This window comes from Eptatretus burgeri, chromosome 11 (assembly GCF_056783735.1).
Source record: "Eptatretus burgeri isolate ZD-2024b chromosome 11, Ebu_testis_v1, whole genome shotgun sequence".
In the NCBI taxonomy this organism is placed as follows: Eukaryota; Metazoa; Chordata; class Myxini; order Myxiniformes; family Myxinidae; genus Eptatretus; species Eptatretus burgeri.
In genome coordinates, this window is record NC_140971.1 from 47618403 (window position 1) to 47638261 (window position 19859).

Consider the following 19859-nt stretch of genomic DNA (forward strand, 5'->3'; position numbering starts at 1 on the left):
GAAGTGGGTTTATTTCTCCTTAGAGTAGATTTACATACCCTGGCATAATGCCCTTTCTTGTCGCAATTCATGCATGTGGCATCTCTGGCGGGACATTTTTGACGAGGATGCCTTTTGTACCCACAAAAGAAGCATTTACCAACCGGAGCAGTTGCTGAGGAGTTTGACGTGGCCTGGGTATCCGGCTCCTCGGGTGTTTCTCCATCCCCTATGTCTGGCTGTGTCTGTGCCAGTGGGGTTCCTTGAGTTCCCACCGTAGCAGCGTTCATTAGCAGGATCGGTGTCCCAAATGACTCAGATTGCTGCTGAGCCGTATCCATCGCTCGTGCCTGATCGACTACCTTGTCAAGAGTGGGTTGCGCTTTCTCTAGTAAGCGTTGCCGTATGTGGGCTGATCTGAGTCCTTGGATGAATGCCTCCCGTGTGGCTTCCTTTCGGTGTTCCTCGGCGCTTACGGCCCGGAAGCTGCCGTCTTTTCCCAGCTGATTCAGAGCTTGCAGGAACTGATCGATTGTCTCCCCGGCTGCTTGCTTGCGTGTGTTGAGAAGATGTCGTATGTATACCTCGTTCTTGGGCTTCACGTAGAGCGCTTGCAGCACCTCGATCACTGCTTCGTAAGTGTCGCACTCCGAGAAGAGCCTGTACACGCTGGGCGAGACATGATTCACGAGGGCGGCAAATTTGTCAGCTCCCTCCTCGATGATGGTCAGATAGTGTGAGAAGGAACAGAACCAATGCGACCATTTCATTTCTGCGTCAGTCGCGTTTGGGTCTGCGTCGAACCTCTCTGGTTTGTAGATCTTGTCCATCTTTGGTTGAGAGAGCCGAGAAAATCAAATGGAATAAATTGAAATGAGAGCGAGAGATGAACCTTCAGAGTCTAGGCTTTATTCCATTTGATTGGAGCCGCTTCTACGGGCACACCGGGGAATACAGGTTCAGCTAGGAGTACATAAGCAGTAACGTATACATGTGCAGTTAATCATTGCAGAATAAATTCGCGTAAGCACGGAGTTCGATATAATCTCCATTCTCACCAGTCAATGAGCACCTTCAGTTAACGAGCATCAAGTGAACAGCCGATGTAAATGGCAATGCCCCGGGGCCAACCACTCGTGCCGCAGAGACCTCCCCTTATACGCGAGACGCACAACATGTGATCCCGCGTCATGTCCCTCAATTCACCTCAATTCACCACACTTATTGTTGGGTGTGATGTGGGCGGAGATTGCCGGGTGAATTGTGGGCGTAGATTGCCGGGTGAATTGTGGGCGGAGATTGCCGGGTGGATTGTGGGCGGAGATTGCCGGATGGATTGTGGGCGGAGATTGCCGGGTGTATTGTGGGCGGAGATTGCCGGGTGGATTGTGGGCGGAGATTGCCGGGTGGATTGTGGGTGGAGATTGCCGGGTGAATTGTGGGCGGAGATTGCCAGGTGGATTGGGGGCGGAGATTGCCGGCTGGATTGTGGGCGGAGATTGCCGGGTGGATTGTGGGTGGAGATTACCGGGTGAATTGTGGGCGGAGATTGCCGGGTCCATTGTGGGCGGAGATTGTGGGGTGTATTGTAGGCGGAGATTGCCGTGTGTATTGTGGGCGGAGATTGCTCGGTGGATTGTGGGCGGAGATTGCCGGGTGAATTGTGGGCGGAGATTGCCGGGTGAATTGTGGGCAGAGATTGCCGGGTGAATTGTGGGCGGAGATTGCCGGGTGGATTGTGGGCGGAGATTGCCGGGTGGATTGTGGGCGGAGATTGCTGGGTGGATTGTAGGTGGAGATTGCCGGGTGGATTGTGGGTGGAGATTGCCGGGTGAATTGTGGGCGGAGATTGCCGGGTCCATTGTGGGCGGAGATTGTGGGGTGTATTGTAGGCGGAGATTGCCGTGTGTATTGTGGGCGGAGATTGCTCGGTGGATTGTGGGCGGAGATTGCCGGGTGAATTGTGGGCGGAGATTGCCGGGTGAATTGTGGGCAGAGATTGCCGGGTGAATTGTGGGCGGAGATTGCCGGGTGGATTGTGGGCGGAGATTGCCGGGTGGATTGTGGGCGGAGATTGCCGGGTGGATTGCGGGCGGAGATTGCCGGGTCCATTGTGGGCGGAGATTGCCGGGTGAATTGTGGGCATAGATTGACAGGTGGATTGTAGGCGGCGATTGCAGGGTGGATTGTGGGCGGAGATTGCCATGTGTATTGTGGGCGGAGATTGCTGGGTGGATTGTGGGCGGAGATTGCCGGGTGAATTGTAGGCGGAGATTGCCGGGTGAATTGTGGGCGTAGATTGCCGGGTGAATTGTGGGCGGAGATTGCCGGGTGGATTGTGGGCGGAGATTGCCGGATGGATTGTGGGCGGAGATTGCTGGCTGGATTGTGGGCAGAGATTGCCGGGTGGATTGTGGGCGGAGATTGCCGGGTGGATTGTGGGTGGAGATTGCCGGGTGAATTGTGGGCGGAGATTGCCAGGTGGATTGGGGGCGGAGATTGCCGGCTGGATTGTGGGCGGAGATTGCCGGGTGGATTGTGGGTGGAGATTACCGGGTGAATTGTGGGCGGAGATTGCCGGGTCCATTGTGGGCGGAGATTGTGGGGTGTATTGTAGGCGGAGATTGCCGTGTGTATTGTGGGCGGAGATTGCTCGGTGGATTGTGGGCGGAGATTGCCGGGTGAATTGTGGGCGGAGATTGCCGGGTGAATTGTGGGCAGAGATTGCCGGGTGAATTGTGGGCGGAGATTGCCGGGTGTATTGTGGGCGGAGATTGCCGGGTGGATTGTGGGCGGAGATTGCTGGGTGGATTGTAGGTGGAGATTGCCGGGTGGATTGTGGGTGGAGATTGCCGGGTGAATTGTGGGCGGAGATTGCCAGGTGGATTGTGGGCGGAGATTGCCGGCTGGATTGTGGGCGGAGATTGCCCGGTGGATTGTGGGTGGAGATTACCGGGTGAATTGTGGGCGGAGATTGCCGGGTCCATTGTGGGCGGAGATTGTGGGGTGTATTGTAGGCGGAGATTGCCGGGTGAATTGTGGGTGGAAATTGCCAGGTGAATTGTGGGCGGAGATTGCCGGGTGGATTGTGGGCGGAGATTGCCGGGTGGATTGTGGGCAGAGATTGCCGGGTGGATTGTGGGTGGAGATTACCGGTTGAATTGTGGGCGGAGATTGCTGGGTGAATTGTGGGTGGAGATTGCCGGGTGTATTGTGGGCGGAGATTGCCGGGTGTATTGTGGGCGGAGATTGCCGGGTGGATTGTGGGCGGAGATTGCCCGGTGGATTGTGGGAGGAGATTACCGGGTGAATTGTGGGCGGAGATTGTGGGGTGTATTGTAGGCGGAGATTGCCGTGTGTATTGTGGGCGGAGATTGCTCGGTGGATTGTGGGCGGAGATTGCCGGGTGAATTGTGGGCAGAGATTGCCGGGTGAATTGTGGGCGGAGATTGCCGGGTGGATTGTGGGCGGAGATTGCCGGGTGTATTGTGGGCGGAGATTGCCGGGTGGATTGTGGGCGGAGATTGCCGGGTGTATTGTGGGCGGAGATTGCTCGGTGGATTGTGGGCGGAGATTGCCGGGTGAATTGTGGGCGGAGATTGCTCGGTGGATTGTGGACGGAGATTGCCGGGTGAATTGTGGGCAGAGATTGCCGGGTGAATTGTGGGCGGAGATTGTGGGGTGTATTGTGGGCGGAGATTGCCGGGTGTATTGTGGGCGGAGATTGCCGGGTGGATTGTGGGCGGAGATTGCCCGGTGAATTGTGGGAGGAGATTACCGGGTGAATTGTGGGCGGAGATTGTGGGGTGTATTGTAGGCGGAGATTGCCGTGTGTATTGTGGGCGGAGATTGCTCGGTGGATTGTGGGCGGAGATTGCCCGGTGAATTGTGGGAGGAGATTACCGGGTGAATTGTGGGCGGACATTGTGGGGTGTATTGTAGGCGGAGATTGCCGTGTGTATTGTGGGCAGAGATTGCCGGGTGAATTGTGGGCAGAGATTGCCGGGTGAATTGTGGGCGGAGATTGCCGGGTGGATTGTGGGCGGAGATTGCCGGGTGTATTGTGGGCGGAGATTGCCGGGTGGATTGTGGGCGGAGATTGCCGGGTGGATTGTGGGCGGAGATTGCTCGGTGGATTGTGGGCGGAGATTGCCGGGTGAATTGTGGGCAGAGATTGCCGGGTGAATTGTGGGCGGAGATTGCCGGGTGGATTGTGGGCGGAGATTGCCCGGTCCATTGTGGGCGGAGATTGTGGGGTGTATTGTAGGCGGAGATTGCCGTGTGTATTGTGGGCGGAGATTGCTCGGTGGATTGTGGGCGGAGATTGCCGGGTGAGTTGTGGGCGGAGATTGCCGGGTGGATTGTGGGCGGAGATTGCCAGGTGGATTGTGGGCGGAGATTGCCGGGTGGATTGTGGGCGGAGATTGCCGGGTGAATTGCGGGCGGAGATTGCCGGGTCAATTGTGGGCGGAGATTGCCGGGTGAATTGTGGGCAGAGATTGCCAGGTGGATTGTAGGCGGAGATTGCCGGGTGGATTGTGGGCGGAGATTGCTGTGTGCATTGTGGGCGGAGATTGCCGGGTGGATTGTAGGTGGAGATTGCCGGGTGGATTGTGGGTGGAGATTGCCGGGTGAATTGTGGGCAGAGATTGCCAGGTGGATTGTAGGCGGAGATTGCCGGGTGGATTGTGGGCGGAGATTGCCGTGTGTATTGTGGGCGGAGATTGCCGGGTCCATTGTGGGCGGAGATTGTGGGGTGTATTGTAGGCGGAGATTGCCGTGTGTATTGTGGGCGGAGATTGCTCGGTGGATTGTGGGCGGAGATTGCCGGGTGAATTGTGGGCGGAGATTGCCGGGTGAATTGTGGGCAGAGATTGCCGGGTGAATTGTGGGCGGAGATTGCCGGGTGGATTGTGGGCGGAGATTGCCGGGTGGATTGTGGGCGGAGATTGCCGGGTGGATTGCGGGCGGAGATTGCCGGGTCCATTGTGGGCGGAGATTGCCGGGTGAATTGTGGGCAGAGATTGCCAGGTGGATTGTAGGCGGAGATTGCCGGGTGGATTGTGGGCGGAGATTGCCGTGTGTATTGTGGGCGGAGATTGCTGGGTGGATTGTGGGCAGAGATTGCCGGGTGAATTGTAGGCGGAGATTGCCGGGTGAATTGTGGGTGGAAATTGCCAGGTGAATTGTGGGCGTAGATTGCTGGGTGGATTGTGGGCGGAGATTGCCGGGTGGATTGTGGGTGGAGATTACCGGTTGAATTGTGGGCGGAGATTGCTGGGTGAATTGTGGGTGGAGATTGCCGGGTGTATTGTGGGCGGAGATTGCCGGGTGTATTGTGGGCGAAGATTGCCGGGTGGATTGTGGGTGGAGATTGCCCGGTGGATTGTGGGTGGAGATTACCGGGTGAATTGTGGGCGGAGATTGCCGGGTCCATTGTGGGCGGAGATTGTGGGGTGTATTGTAGGCGGAGATTGCCGTGTGTATTGTGGGTGGAGATTGCTCGGTGGATTGTGGACGGAGATTGCCGGGTGAATTGTGGGCAGAGATTGCCGGGTGAATTGTGGGCGGAGATTGCCGGGTGGATTGTGGGCGGAGATTGCCAGGTGGATTGTGGGCGGAGATTGCCGGGTGGATTGTAGGTGGAGATTGCCGGGTGAATTGCGGGCGGAGATTGCCGGGTCCATTGTGGGCGGAGATTGCCGGGTGAATTGTGGGCAGAGATTGCCAGGTGGATTGTAGACGGAGATTGCCGGGTGGATTGTGGGCGGAGATTGCCGTGTGCATTGTGGGCGGAGATTGCTGGGTGGATTGTGGGCGGAGATTGCCGGGTGAATTGTAGGCGGAGATTGCCGGGTGAATTGTGGGTGGAAATTGCCAGGTGAATTGTGGGCGGAGATTGCCGGGTGGATTGTGGGCGGAGATTGCCGGGTGGATTGTGGGCGGAGATTGCCGGGTGGATTGTGGGTGGAGATTACCGGTTGAATTGTGGGCGGAGATTGCTGGGTGAATTGTGGGTGGAGATTGCCGGGTGTATTGTGGGCGGAGATTGCCGGGTGTATTGTGGGCGGAGATTGCCGGGTGGATTGTGGGCGGAGATTGCCGGGTGGATTGTGGGCAGAGATTGCCGGGTGGATTGTGCGTAGAGATTGCCGGGTGGATTGTGGGCGGAGGTTGCCGGGTGGATTGTGGGCGGAGGTTGCCGGGTGGATTGTGGGCAGAGATTGCCGGGTGAATTGTGGGCGGGGTTAATGCGGAAGAGCGACGTTTTTTGTGCTGAATCGTTTTCTGTGTGATGCCGGAAGTCGATTTTCTGAGCAGGAAGTGATAATCTTCCTGTTCCGTTCGTTGTTAAATTTTTATTCGAGAATCCTAAATAATTCCCATGCACTAAAAATTATATTAGTTCAGAACCGAATATTTTCCCTCAATCAAGCCGAATGTTACAGAAAGACATGATGTGATCCACACAATTGATGAACCTTAAATGAAGTGCTGAAAGTGGCCACCACCTCTTTATCTGGCTCCAGTAACTGATGCATTGAATGAATTTTGTAGGGATAAAGTTTAAGTGTCTTGACCACCTTCCTTGCACTGTTATATGAACAGTGACAGGGCCGGGTTTAGGCATCGGCAAGCTGGGCAGTTGCCCAGGGGACTCCACAACCAGGGGGCCTCCACATATTTCATGAAAAAAAAATTGTAAGGAAAAATGTATTTGTGAGTGCCTGGATGGTAGTTGGTAGTTCGTGGAACAGATATAAGATATTCATCTAGAACAGATATAAGATATTTATCTTATCTCATTCTCTATTTTATATCGAAGTTCAGATTCTTTGTTCTTGAAAAATATACTTTATGGATGAGTGTAAATATGTCTTGTCACATTTTTAGTATTCTAAGGTAGAGTGGGCCTCCACTACTGAAGGCTGCCCAGGTGCCACCACGTGTCTACATCCGGCCCTGAACAGTGAGCTTGTTGCGCTGAAGGTATCAGAGATTTCTTCGGGCTTGCTTCCATTCTTTCCCATGCTTCAATCACTTTCTCTGGGTTAACAACACTGAGCTGGCACATGTGCTTTTTAACTTTCACACAGCCTGTTTCTCTGAACTGCTTCACCAGTTTCCATATCACTGATTTGGAATGTTTTGCACGACCACCAAAGCCACTTTTAAATGCAATTTGACATTCCTTAAAGGATGCATTATTGATGCAAACGAAGGCACACACACTGATGAATCACCCTGCCCATGAAACACCAGGATGAAAGTTTATAGCTGGGTCGGGATTCAAACCTAGGCTAGACTGAGAGAAATATACAGAGATGAGGGAAATGACAACAAACGAGTGACGAATCCTCGGTGTCATAATACGCTCGTTGACCGGTGTTATCTCGATTATCATTTGAGCCAGCTTATTGGACACAGCTCCAGCAGCTATTTTGGGCATGGTAACCATCAGAGTAACCAGATCAGATGTACGTGTAACCTCCTGCCATGATCTCACCAATATCTGGTCTCCGACCCACAGGGCACAGAGAGTGTTGCAATACCGATGTCCAAACGCTGGAGCTCAGATGACGACAAACACAGGTGATCATCCTGTCTTAGAGTGAGGACATTCCAGGCACTCACCTGAAAGCACCGCCTCAGATTAACCTGAGAAGACCGCCTTCTGTCGGACGACGCCTCAGCACCACCCGACACACTCCACCACAACCTGACCCAGGGAAGTTACCCCATGCTTTTCCTCCTTTCATCAAAGAATGGGGGTCGCAAATGCTTTGCCCTAATTCTGTCATTTGGGGAGCTGCCCTGAAAAGGGCAGCTGCACAAGAGATACTCCTAAAGAGTGGGTTTTTTGTTTTATTTGTGTTTTTGTGTGTTTTGCGGAATGAAGTGCAAATCCTGGCACCAACCTCCAAGAAAGAGTGAACCCAACTGCAGGAGGACATCCCTAGACACATTTGTGCACCAGATATGGATGGATGGCCGTTGGCAACAAGGATCTCCTCCGTCCTTTGACAATTTTGTTTTTAATCCTCCTGGCTGTCCATACCCATACACCCTCCTCACCAGGAAACCTGGTGGGGGAGACAGTTTAGTCACCGCCAACCCGACCATGAAACAGATTAACCTGGAGGTAAACCTGTAGGTTTACATAGTTCCTATAGCAAGTCACGGATCTTATCTGGCCAGACCTGACAATGGGTCAGTTGATGTGGTTCAAGTACATTGTTGGCAACTTGTCACTCGAGTATGCATGGAGGTGAAATATGTTTTACTACAACCTCCAACAACCAACCTGCACACAATTTTGAAGGTTGCACTTATAAAGCGCACAACCCCCTCTGAGCACCACCGCTTTCAACAACTTCTTACAGCCGAGGATTTAGGAGATTGAAAACTCGCACTACTGTGCCCTCTGCAGAAGATTCTCGGTGACTGCCATGCCACCTTCGACCAGTGGCTCCTTCATGAGTTTTTGCAATGTTTAACACCACACATCCGCATGATACTTGCAGCTAATGAAGAGCTGGCACCACCCGCTGCTGCGGATCTGGCTGATCATCTCATTGGCACAATTACACCAAACATGGCTAATGTGACACTTCCATCACAGCATGTCACACGGCTACAATCTGAAATGGCAGACCTTTAGAAGCTTATCCTGTAGTTCCACACTGTGCTATGACAGTCATTCCAATTTCATGTACACTTTGTGGAGGCAGAGAGAAACACTGTTCCTCGAGCTACCGTTCACCTTCACCTTCCATGAACACTCCAGGTTGGTGTTGGTATCACGTGACCTTCAGTGCTAATGTTCCTCAATGGAGAGCACTGTGCTCGTACCAGCCCCAAGAAAACTACGAGGCCCACAACTAATGGAGATAACTTCACCTGGGCAGTCACCTTCTCTCCCTCATGGATCACATTAGTGGACTTCAATTTCTAGTGGATACAAGGGCAGAGGTGAGCAATGTGCTGCTGTCTGCTCCTGAATGGAAAGATTTACAGGAATGTTCATTACATGCTGCTATCCACCATTCTTTTCCTGCTTTTGGAGAACATTTCCTCCAGCTTGACTTGGGTTTACGTCTGTCATTTCAGCGGGTGTTTCCTGTTACCAACACCACATACTCTATCCTTGGTGCGCATTTTTTTTTTTTTTGTCATTTCATTCTCCTTGTCGACACGAAACATCGCCGTCTATTGGAAGCTTTAACACAGCTTAGTGTTCTTAGTAAAGAATCAACTGTTACATCACTGAATATCACGTATCTTCCATCCACACCCACGTGCCCTTTTCAGAAAGTACTTTGTGACTTCCTGTTCACAATGCGCCCATCGGTGAAAATCCAGCCCATCAAATACCAGATCACACATCACATCTAGACCATGGAACCCCCTGTTTTCGTGCATGCACGCTGACTAGCACCGGAGAAATTCCATATTGTCCGCCAGGAATTTGACTATATGTTACAACATGGGATCATCAGACCATCATCCAGTGGTTGGGCTTCACCACCTCACATAGTACCCAAAAATAAACCTGAGAATTGACATCCTGGTGGGGATTGATTACCAGTCCTTATACAACACGACTGTGTGGAACAGGGTAACGGTCTGGAAAATTCACGATTTTCCAGCTACCTCCATGGAGCTACAATCTTCTTCAAGGTCGACCTCATTCAGGCATACCATCAGATTCCTGTGGATCAAGATGACATCCCAAAGACAGCAGTCACTCTGCCTTTTAGCCTGTTTTAATTCCTTTGGATGCCATTCGGCATACGCAATGCCACACCAAACCTTTCAACGTTTCATCGATCAGGTTCTCTGGGGTTACACTTCTGCTACGTTTATATAGATTATATTCTAATTGCCAGTGCAAACACAGAAGAACATCAGCAACACCTACATCTCCTATTCACCCATTTGCAGGACTTCAGCATCATCAATCCCACAAAGTGCATATTCGGCGGTCCGGAGTTGAATTTCCTCAGCCACTGTGTTAACTGCTCAGGTATCCATCCACTCGAGGAGAAGGTGCATATTTGTTCTGGATTTCCCATTACCTTCATCTCGATGCACACTGCGAGAGTTTTTGGCCTCATCAACTTTTACCATAGATTTCTTCCAAACGCAGCCACAACACTGCCGCAGCTGAACAAATTACTCGCAACTGGTAAGCACCCTGAAGTGATCCGATGGTGGAGCCAACTTTGTCAGCCTTCTACACCATCAAAGAGACAATGGCCAATGCCTGACTCCTGCTTCATCCAAAGCCAGAGCCGCCAACATGCCCGATGGGAGATGCGGTGGGTGCGGCCTTTCACCAGTTCATCGATGCCTATTGGCGTCCACTGGTCTTCTTCTCTAAAACACTGAAACTAACAGAGCGCAAGTACAGCACCTTCAATTGGGAATTACTCTCTGCATACCTCATCATCAAGCACTTCTTCCACTTCTTAGAGGCCAGACAATTCTCAGTCCTGACTAACCACAAACCTTGAACTTTCACTCTATCCATCCATTCAGACTCTCACTCTCCTCACACACTTTGCCAACTCAGTTATATCCTTGCAATTCGCCATCAACATCTGGCACATCAAAGGAATCATGAACTCAGTTGTCAACGCTCTCTCCCGAATCGAGGTATTGGTGTTGTCTTCTATCAACACACTAGCCATCATTCTTAATGCACTTGCAGCAGCACAGCAGGACAACACTGAGCTCCACCGTCTACAGTCTGCAGCCAGTTTGCTTACATTTCACAAGTACCATTTCCCAGGACAAATATTACTCTTGTGTGTGATATGTTGATGGGACATAGTCCTTACTCACCCCTTCTTTTCTCCTTCATGCAGTCTTCAACACTTTGCACATACTCGCACACCCAGGTATTCGAGCAACCCAGTGACTCATGACCATGTTTTATGTCTGGTCATGCACGAGCATCGATGTGCAGCGTTGGGTCAAGCATTGGCTTCAATGCCAACACTCCAAGATCCAACATCATACTGTTGCACCACTCGGTATCTTCTCAACACCAGATAGGCATTTTGACAAGGTCCATGTAGATCTTGTCGGTCCCCTACCACATTCAAATGGGCACTGGTATGTACTGACTTGTGTTGACCACTTCACCCGTTAGCCAAAGGCTACACTGATAGCTGACATCACCACATTGACCATTGCCAGGGCCTTTGTCCATACTTGCATCGCATGCTTTGGTGTTCTGTCAACCATCACTACAGATTGCGGTAGCCAGTTTGAATCGGCTCTATTTCGCAAACTGACTCAACTCCTGCATACCGACCATGTACGAACTGTCGCTTACCATCCAGCAGCAAATGGTATGGTGGAGCATTTCCACCGCCAACTCAAGTCTTCCCTGAAAGCGCATGACATCTCCACGCACTGGACGGACGTCATACTATGGTCTTGCTTGGTATGAGAGCTGCTTGAAAAGTCGATCTTGGATGCTCCACTACAGAGCTAGTGTATGGTGCGCTGCTCCGTCTCCCAGGATAATTATTCTAAGTGACACCTTACCCGATGCCACCAACTATACCAACCAACTATGAATTATGACACCTTACCCGATGCCACCAACTGAGCCAACTAACTTTGTACGACCATGCAGAATTTCCTTGCAACACCAACACATACTCCTTCAGCCCACCCGATTTTTATTCCCCAGAAATTTTCGATGTGCACCCACATATTCGTACGGCATGACGCTGTCTGGAAACCCTTGCAGCAACCATATCACGGACATCACAAAGTTCTACAACACTCCGAGAAGACCTTCATTCTCGATATTAACGGTGGTTGTGATACAGTCTCTATAGATCACTTTAAGCCATCTTTTCTTGCTGCAGCACCAGAGCCGACCCTCCTGCTGACCAAGGGGTCGAAACCTACTCCAACAATACCCTTACCGTCGTGTACGACTTGCTCTGAGCATAATGTACACTTCCCAGCATGATATTTCTGAGAGTACATTTTGCTGGGACTTTTATTTTTGCATGGGCAGTCAACATCTCTTATTCCACAACATTATGGATTATGTTTGCACCCTCCGTTCGATTAACACACTCAGAGGGGGGATACTATTGCAGCATCATTTTCCGCTTGATTACCTTCGCAAACTTCGTTTGACGAAGGTATTGTATTGACCCCTGTGTATTTATTTATTGGTAAATATGTGTGCGGACAACATTGCGCAAAAACTGCTGGACCGATTTGCATGAAATTTTCAGAGATGATGTGCAGTTACTCAAGGACACCAGGCGAAGCTTTTGGGAGCGATCGGATCAAAGGTCAAGGTCAAGGTCAAGGTCACAAAAAGGTCAAAATCGTTTTTTTGTGATTAAAGTGTCAATTTTGTTTCGATTTACATCAAATTGAGTCGAAAATGTTCAGTATTCAAATCCCGATCCAATGATATAGCGTATGGTATAGTGTTTGCAACCCTAGTTAGTCTGTGGAAGTCAAAGGTCAAGGGGGTCACGAAAATGGAGTTTTTGATTGGGAAGCGTTGTGGATAACATTACACAAAAAACACCACGCAGATTGTCATGAAATATTGTGGATGTGTTTGACATCACGAGAGGACACATCGATTAGATTTTGGGAGCAATCGGATCAAAGGTTAAGGTCAAGGTCACAAAAAGGTCAAAATCGTTTTTTCGCGATTAAATTGTCAATTTTGTTTTGATTTACAGCAAATTAACTCCAAAATGTTCAAAATTAAATTCCCCTTCCTATAATATGACACATGGTATAGTACTTTTGTCACCCAAGGCAGCGGTTGGGGGTCAAAGGTCAAGGGGGTCACACAAATTCACATTTATATTCGGAAAGCGTTGTGGACAACTTAACGCAAAAAAACAAAAACGCAGAGAGGCTTTAATTGTTTTGGATTTGTTTGGCATCATGAAAGGACAAATCCATTAGATTTTGGGAGCGATCGGATCAAAGGTCAAGGTCACAAAAAGGTCAACATCGTTTTTTCATGATGAAAACGGTTAATATGTTTCCGATTTACATTAAATTAACTCCAAATTGTTCAGTGTTCAATTCCCCATCTTCTGAAATGACACAAGGTATAGTACTATTGTCACCCTTGGTAGCGGTTGTGGGTCAAAGGTCAAGGGGGTCACGAAATGCATATTTGTATTGAGATGCGTTGTGGACAATTTAATACAAAGGTAACTAGTGGCTGCGGCGAAGGTATGCGCTCTACGAGTGCCTGTTCTAGTTTCATAATATGTAATTAAATATGCGAATGCTTGAGCTCAGGTTGATCAGGAGTTTCTGTACTGGGCGAACTGGAAGTTAGAAGAGTTAGAAGAGTTAGTTGGTAGGTTATGGTTGGAATAAATAATGGTTCCCAACTTTTTTGGGGTTGTATATTCCTTCACAGCAACCTGTTCGGCTGTGTACCCACAGTTCCATCGGCCTTCCAAAACTCAACACAGAGTTGGAAACTTCAATAGTTTTGCTTGATTTCATTGTGATAATTACAGTCCTCATGTTAAGGTCCTAAAAAAGCTTAGCCTGGTGTTGGCATAACGATTAAGGTGGCTGGCTTAAGATGTTAGGGTGTTGAGTTCAAGCCTCGTTGTTTCGTTGAATCAACACCATGTGGATTAACTCAGCCTGTCATACTCCTGAGGTTGGCAAAATGAGTACCAGCTTGCTGATATCAGGGGGGAATTGCATCAGCGGCGTAGCCGTGCCCCCAGAAAAATGATATAGCCAAGCAGCCACAATCTGCTTTCAAATAACTAAAACAAGAAGATGACGTCGTGCATAGCACGATACCTACAAAATCCATAAAACAAATTTGACCTCAAAAATCATTTGTGGTTGAATTCAATGATCAAATATGCAATTGCTCTTCAAATTTCAAGTCAATTGGATGAAAATTGACAATTTTATAAATTCGGCCAATGTTAACCTAAAAAATAATTGGTGGATGAATTCAGTGACCTGATATGCAAATCATCTTCAAATTTTAAGTCAATTGGATGAAAATTGACAATTTTATAAATTCAGCCAATGTTAACCTAAAAAATAATTGGTGGATGAATTCAGTGACCTGATATGCAAATCATCTTCAAATTTCAAGTCAATGGGATGAAAATTGAATATTTTAGAAATCTCACCTACGTTGTTTACCTTTAGCCTATGTTGACCTTTTGGCTGAGGTTGACCTCAAAAATAATTGATGGTTGAATTCAGTAAGCTGATGTGAAAATCCTTTTCAAATTTCTCATCAATCGAATGAAAATTGAGGATTTTTGTAATTAGAAAAATTTGTTGACCTTTTGACCTTTTAACCTCAAAAAAAAAACAGGCTTCTTGCTTATGACAAACTCTACCATGTGGTGAAGTTTCGTGAAGATTGTTTTAGAATTGTGACCTGTAGGTGAGAAACAGACAGACACACAGACAGAATAACAAAATAGACAGACGTGAAAAATCTTCGATTTTGCAAGTAATAAAAACCTTTAAAAAGGCAAGTGTAGAGATATCATAAGAATTCACAATAGAGCACTTAAAAGTGAAAAATGACAAACGATTTTACTTTAAACCAGGGAACCACTGCTGGGCTTGGATAACCCACAAAATATTTCATGGAGAAGAAAGCAAATACATATTTTTTTGGGGGGGAACCCCCTGTAAATCTCCTTCGACCCCGATTTTTTTCATGGTGTGAACAAGCTTTGGTACATCATGGGTGATGAAGCTTGTGGTCAAGTTTCATCGAAATTGTGTGTAGTTTCAGAGAAGAAGTTGCGAGTGTTTGTGGATGGATGGACTGACGGAAGACTCACCATCCCATCAGCTCCCCAGAACGAAGCTCCAGTTGAGCTAAAAATTGATATAAAATTATGTAAACATAATCCATATTAGAAAGTAAATGGGAACAAAACTACAGGATTTATTGGTTGCTCAGGTCAAAATCTGTCATGAAATCTGAAATTTTAAAGAAATTTGCAATTTTTAAAACTATATCCATATTTACATTAATCAAGGCTATGATCCCTTCTTCTCCATATTTTATGCCAGTTTTTGTTTTTGCGTTCATGAAGGCACAGGGATATGTCTCATTACCAATTAGCTTGCTATCGCTTGCCAAGCCAGTCGTTCCTTATCAACTGTTTCATTGGAATGCTTGCTTGAGTGCTTCTGCCACTGGCGAGCACTCGACAAGCTGCTTTGTAATGGAACACATCCATTTCACCATTCTCTGACCTTACCATTTGCTTTATTTGACTTTTTGCTTAAATATTTGTGATGACTGTTGCTCAACTTTGAGTGGTATTCTTTGATGTTTGCTTGTTACGGTACAGTATTAATTCATGGGCAAAAGTGCCAAACACAACAAAAATGCATCCTATTCTCCTTTGCAATAACTGGCCAATGGATCAAAGTGCAAAGTTCAGGCCACACCCACCTGCAGGCCCCGTGGTGTTGTGGGGTTCCTCGGTGTCATCTGGTGCAATTTTTTTTTAACATGAGATCGCACTGTTTCCCCTTTTTGCGTGATCTGCTTTCATCTAAATCTCTCCCCCCCCCACCCTACCTCTCTTTGTCCCTGTCCCCTCCTCACTCCCCCTACTAATAAAGTGCAGCACTGTCCACCCATATACAGTATATATTATATATATATATATATATATATATATATATATATATATATATATATATATATATATATATATATATATATATATATATATATATATATATCTCCCCGCACTCCTTCCCTCCCGGAGTGTATAGTGATGTGTGGTGAGGCATCACTCCCCCCCACCCCTTCCTGGCTCTCCCCTCCTTCCTCACTCATGCCCATATCTCTCTCTCTCTCTCTCTCTCTCTCTCTCTCTCTCTCTCTCTCTCTCTCTCTCTCTCTGTCTGTCTCTCTCTCTCTATCTCTATCTCTATCTCTATCTCTATCTCTATCTCTATATCTGTCTCTATCTCTATCTCTATCTCTATCTCTCTCTCCAACCTCTCACTCTCACCTGTCACCTCTCCTGGTTTTCCTGTCAGTGAATTGACGATTTTTTGGACGATCAAATTGGAGGTCGTTTTTGGTTGTTTCTCAGATCGATCATCTCGTATTTTGTCATATCGCCATTGTCGATATCAAGTAGAGGTATGGTGAAAGGGTTCCTGACCCAAGTCTCTGCTGGCGATGCATCTGCATGAAAATGGTCATCAAAATTGTTCTGCTGCGACTCCAAGTTTGCTTCAATATTCATGAAAAGGACCTCCGGAATCTGTTCCTTGCCTTGCATGAGAAGTTCGTCCAGGAGAGGAAAGTTTCCAAAAATCCCAACATCACCTCTCTGTCACAGCTCTAGTTTCACTTAGAAAACCTTTATTTTCTCTCCAACCTCGCCAATGGTAACACCTGCTTATTGTATGGAAATGTTGAGTTGATAGAGCACAGCAAATACATCAGCAAGGTGGGCCAGCATGAGAATGGAGCAACAATTCCTGAAGTATTCATGGAGGTGCAATTCAATCAGTGCCTTCTTTTTGTGTATACCTTGTCGAGGCTCATATAAGAGCGAACACACAACGCACAGAAAGGGGGGCACGAGACAAGAGGGACAGAAGTGGGAAGGACAAAATAGTGGGGAACAGAGACATTAGGAGATCTGTTGAAGGGAGAGGGATGGGGCAGGGAACACAGGGTACACAAGATGGACATTACAGGGACTTTCAGGAAGGAAAGCAGGGAAATTGAAGGATGTGGGTTTGGGGTGGATTAACAGGGGTAGAAAAGATCGAGGTTTTGGATGGGGGACGATAAGAGGTGGTGGTGAACAGCTGTTTTGAAGGCCTGGAGGGAAGAATGAAATTGAAAAGGGTGTTGTAGTTTATTCCAAAGGCAGGAAAGAAGAGGAATGAAAGAGCGAAGGTAATTTGTGATTTTGGTAGTTTTACCAGAAGGGATTTGTTAGCAGATCTTGAGTGCCCTGCAGAAATATGGTGGGGACAAATCGCGACAGAGCCCAGGGGGGCAGGGGGAGACTGGAGAGGAGACGGTAGGAGACGGAAAGACCACCAACCTGCCTGCGGTGAGAGAATGAGAGGCCCAAAGACTCAGCCTCACCACGGGAGATACAAATATTCCTAAATGCCTTGGTTTCCACAGCGTGAAGCCAAGAAAGGTGAGAGGCAGGAGCACCAGCCCTTGAGGGGAGAGAAGTACTCCATCAGGCTGCAGATGAAAGCTTTGTATGTGGTCAGGAACTCAGGTGGGCCAAGGAAGGACTTTGCACGATGGAGGATTTCCAGTCGGTGACTGGCTTTGGAGGCCAGGTCGGAAATGTGGCTTTCCCATGAAAGATCATGGCAGATCGTGAGACCCAGAAGCTTGAATGAAAGGACTTCTTCCAGAGGATTGTTGAGAAAGCATATGTGCGGGGGGGGGGGGGGTTCCAAACGGTCCTGTCGGAGAGACAGTGAGAGTGTGAGATTTGTCAGGATTGAAAGACATGTTCCACATGATGGACCAGTTTGTGATTTTATCCAGATACGCAGAGAGTGAAGAAGCTGCTGCTTCTTCTTGAAAAATATCCATTTCAGTCCACCACACGTTATCAAACCATTCAGTATCAAGGCAAACCACTCAGCATAAACATCAGGTCAAAGCATTTCAGAGACAGGAAGCCATCACTATCAAAGCAAACAACATGGTGTTAAACCACCAGGTATCCATAAACCACTTGGTGTCAAACCACCAGGTGTTAAAAACCACCAAGTATCAAACCACAAGGTATCAAACCACACGTTATCAAACCACAAGGTATCAACCCACGTGGTATCAATAAATCACCAAGTATCAAACCACAAGGTATCAAACCACAAGGTATCAAACCACAAGGTATCAAACCGCACGTTATCAAACCACCACGTATCAAACCATATGGTATCAAACCACATGTTATCAACCCACCAGGTATCAATAAATCACCAAGTATCAAACCACAAGGTATCAAACCATATGTTATCAAACCACCAGGTATCAATAAATCACCAAGTATCAAACCACAAGTTATCAAACTGCATGTTATCAAACCACCACATATCAAACCATATGGTATCAAATTACGTTATCAAACAAACAGGTATCAATAAATCACCAGGTATCAAACCACACCGTGTGAAACCACCATGTATCAAACCACCAGGTATGAAGCCACATGGTATTACACCACCAGGTATCAATAAATCACCAGTTATCAAACCACATGGTATTAAACCACATGTTCTCAAAACACCAGCTATCAATAAATCACCAAGTATGAAACCACAAGGTATCAAACCACAAGGTATCAAACCATATGGTATCAAACCACAAGGTATCAAACCATATGTTATCAAACCACCAGGTATCAATAAATGACCAAGTATCAAACCACAAGGTATCAAACTGCACGTTATCAAACCACCACATATCAAACCATATGGTATCAAACTATATGGTATCAGACCACATGTTATCAAACCAACAGGTATCAATAAATCACCAGGAATCAAACCACACGGTATGAAACCACCATGTATCAAACCACCAGGTATGAAGCCACATGGTATTAAACCACCAGGTATCAATAAATCACCAGGCATCAAACCACACGGTATTAAACCACATGGACTCAAAACACCAGGTATCAAGAAATCACCAGGTATCAAACCACACAATATCAAAACACCAGGTATCAATAAATCACCAGATATCAATAAATCACCAGGTATCAATAAACCACTGGGTATCCATCCATCCACTGGGACCATACTCTGTGCAGAGCATTGGTGCTGCCTAAGCAGTCTCCATGGCTATTGGGCACAATCCTGGACAAGTCGCCACTCCGCCACAGGATACCAACAAGCGAGTACTCATTTTGCCAACATTAGAAGGATGACAGGTAGAGTCAACTCCACCTGGTATTAATTCAATAGCTGAATGGGATTTGAACTCAGGATCTGAGGATCCCAAGCCCACCACCCTAACCATTAAGCCAACACCAGGCATACCTGGTGTCAATCACACAGTATCAAAACACCAGGTGTCAATAAACCACTCGGCATAAAAAGATCACCAGGTATCAAACCACATGGAATAACGCTCCCCCAAGAGACTGCATGCTTTGGCAGCACCATCTCTCTCTCTCTCTCTCTCTCTCTCTCTCTCTCTCTCTCTCTCTCTCTCTCTCTCTCTCTCTCTCTCTCTCTCTCTCTCTCTCTCTCTCTCTCTCTCTCTCTCTCTCTCTCTCTCTCTCTCTGGGTTAGAACCTGTATAAAACAGAGATTTGTGAAATCTTTGTTTTGGGACAAACAGAAATTGCAATATTTATCATGAAGCTCATTTACACCTGTATATTTTAATAGTTTTTTTTTTTTTTTCCTCAGTCCTCTCGCTCTTTCTGTATGTTGACCGTCTATTATAGCTTAATACTAGTAGTACAAGTACGTGGGAGCATTTAACTGATATCTTAATATTTTATGACCAAAATTATCAAGAACGAATTAATTATTGTGGTGGGTTAACCCGAAGAAGCCTCGTGTTAGAAACTATTGTCGCATCACAATTCACAAGATCGCCGCTGCTCATTGTGACGTCATGGGAGGAAGGCAAATGTACAAGACGTGCATCGCTCGAACTCTCTTGCGGAAAGAAGGAATTGAAGCAAATCCACATTAATATCCACAGTCCTTGGTTATCGATTAGAATGTCCTCAATGTCAACGATTAGAATGTCCTCAATCGGGCATCAAGGCTGTGGTCACAACTCACGCCCATTCCCTCCTTACTTTCCGAGATCTGCGCCAGACTCCATCAAC